At 38.4% G+C, this 2,618-nt stretch overlaps 1 non-coding gene across 1 annotated transcript; it reads right to left on the reverse strand.

Annotated features, from left to right (window-relative positions):
• LOC128040090 (small nucleolar RNA R71) lies at nucleotides 1-107 on the reverse strand. Its single transcript, XR_008194750.1, has one exon. It is a non-coding gene; the product is annotated as a small nucleolar RNA R71 (small nucleolar RNA).
• Between the last annotated feature and the right edge of the window lie 2,511 nt (nucleotides 108-2,618).

A 2,618-nucleotide genomic window follows, 5' to 3' on the forward strand; every position in this document is an offset into this window, starting at 1 on the left:
AAGTTGAGGAACGAGATCACAACTTTCCAACAATTGGATGACAAGTCTTTGTATGAGGCTTGGGAGCGATTCAAGGAATTACTTCGTAAGTATCCTCATCATAGGATTCCTCACTGTATCCAGTTGGAGACATTTTATAATGGTCTCAATGCACATACAAGATTGATGGTAGATGCTTCTGAGAATGGTGTAACTTTGTCTAAGTCTTATAATGAGGCTTATGAGATCATTGAGAGGATCGCGAGTAATAACTATCAATGGCCAACAAATCGAACAACTTCAAGAAGACGTATAACCGGAGTTCATGAAGTTGACTCCTTCACTTCATTATCAGCTCAGGTATCGTTTGTTTCCTCTATGTTAAAACAGTTAATTGCTAATAGTACTAATAATTTTGCAACAAGCCACCAAGTTCGTTTGAAATAGTTTCCTGTGTGTACTGTGGGAAAGGTCATGCTTTTGAGAATTGTACATCAAATCCCGAGTTAGTGTACTATGTGGGGAACCAATATCAAAATAGGAGTGGACAAGGACCCCAGTCCAACTTCTACAATCCTTCATGGCGTAATCATCCTAACTTTTTTTGGAGCAACCAAGGGAATGGACCGAAAACAAGTTATTACAACAAAGACCAAACCAATCTCAAGGGTATAATTAGCAAGCTTCAAAACCATCTCAAGCTGAGGCATCAAACAGTTTGGAGAACTTGTTGAAAGCGTACATGGCAAAGAATGATGCTTTGATCCAAAGCCAAGCAACAACACTAAAAAATTTGGAAAACCAAATGGGTCAGTTAGCAACAGAGCTACGTAATAGACTGCAAGGAACCTTGCTGAGCAATACTGAGAACCTCAGAAATTTGGGTAAAGAACATATCAAGGCACTGGCATTGCGAAGTGGTAAAATTCTAGAACCCTAATTGATTGATGTCGAAGATAAGGTTGTTGAGTAGAATCAACCAGCTGTTGAAGTTCCTACACCAAAGGAATCAGAATCTGTAAAGTCTAACAAGGTAAACCCTGACTTAGTGAATTCATATATTTTAACATCTTCTTTAGATGCAGATTTACCTACTCAGAAAAGTTGTCTGGTTCAACCGAAAGTTCCATCACCTCTATATCCGCAAAGGTTGCAGCAAAATAAGTAGAAACAAGAGGTGCAATTCAAGAAGTGTTTGGATGTTCTGAAGCAGTTACACATCAATATTCCGTTGGTGGAGGCTTTAGAACAAATGCCAAACTATGTGAAGTTTATGAAGGATATACTATCCAAGAAGAAACGACTGAGTGAGTATGAGACTGTTGCCTTGACAAAGGAGTGCAGTACGTTCTTGCAGAACAAACTACCACCGAAATTGAAAGACCCAGGAAACTTTACTATACCCTGTAACATTGGTGACTCCTACTGTGGTAAAGCTTTGTGTGACTTAGGAGCGAGTATCAACTTGATGCCTAAGTCTATCTTCAAGATGTTAGGGATAGGTGAAGTAAGACCTACAACTGTGATGCTTCAGCTAGCGGATTGATCTTTAGCATATCTCGAAGAAAGTATCGAGGATGTTTTGGTAAGAGTCGATAAATTTATTTTTCCTACTGATTTCATTGTCTTAGATTTTGAAGCAGATAAGAAACTGTCGATCATCATTGGGAGACCTTTCTTAGCCATGGGAAGAACGTTAATTGATGTGTAGAAAGGAGAACTCACTATGCGAGTTCAAAACGATCAGGTAACCTTTAACATTCTTAAAGCGATGAAATTTCCCAATCCGACAGAGGAGTGTTTAGTTTTGGAAGAGATAGAAACCTTGGTTTCTATGGAAAGCAATTTTGAAGAAGATCCATTGGAGAAAGCCTTAGATCTTGACCCTTTGGAGGATGAAGAAGGTGAAGAAAACATGGCTTTGAGGGAAGCCAATACAGGAGATTTTATTCAATCCTCACGGTTTGAACCGTTGAAGTTGGAAGTCAGAGAATTTGTGCAACCCAAGTTGTCAATTGAAGAACCACCTAAACTCAAACTAAAGGTGCTTCCTTCCCATTTGAAGTACGTTTATTTAGGTGATTGTTCTACTTTGCTTGTGATTGTTTCAGCGAAACTGATGAAAGATCAAGAGGAGAAACTAATTGTTGTTCTAAAGAAATTTAGGAAAGCAATTGGTTGGACCATAGCTGATATTCGAGGTATAAGGCATTCTTTTTGCATACATAAAATCATTTTAGAAGAAGGTGAAAAAGCTCGAATTGATGGGCAAAGGAGGCTCAATCCTATTATGAAAGAAGTTGTGAGAAAGAAAGTGATCAAATGGTTAGATGCAGGAAACATCTACCCTATTTCAGATAGTTCGTGGGTAAGTCCGGTGCAGTGTGTACCGAAGAAAGGTGGAATCACGTTTGTCAAAAATAAGCGTAACTAGTTAATTCCAATGAGAGCTATTACCGGTTGGAGAATCTATATTGATTACTAAAAATTGAACAAAGCCACTCGAAAGGACCATTTTCTGTTGCCTTTTATGGATCAGATGTTAGAACAACTGGCAGGTAATGAATTCTATTGTTTTTTAGATGGCTATTCGGGATATAACCAAATAGTTGTAGCCCCAGAAGACCAACATAAAACAA

The sequence above is a fragment of the Gossypium raimondii genome, chromosome 3 (assembly GCF_025698545.1).
Source record: "Gossypium raimondii isolate GPD5lz chromosome 3, ASM2569854v1, whole genome shotgun sequence".
Lineage (NCBI taxonomy): Eukaryota > Viridiplantae > Streptophyta > Magnoliopsida > Malvales > Malvaceae > Gossypium > Gossypium raimondii.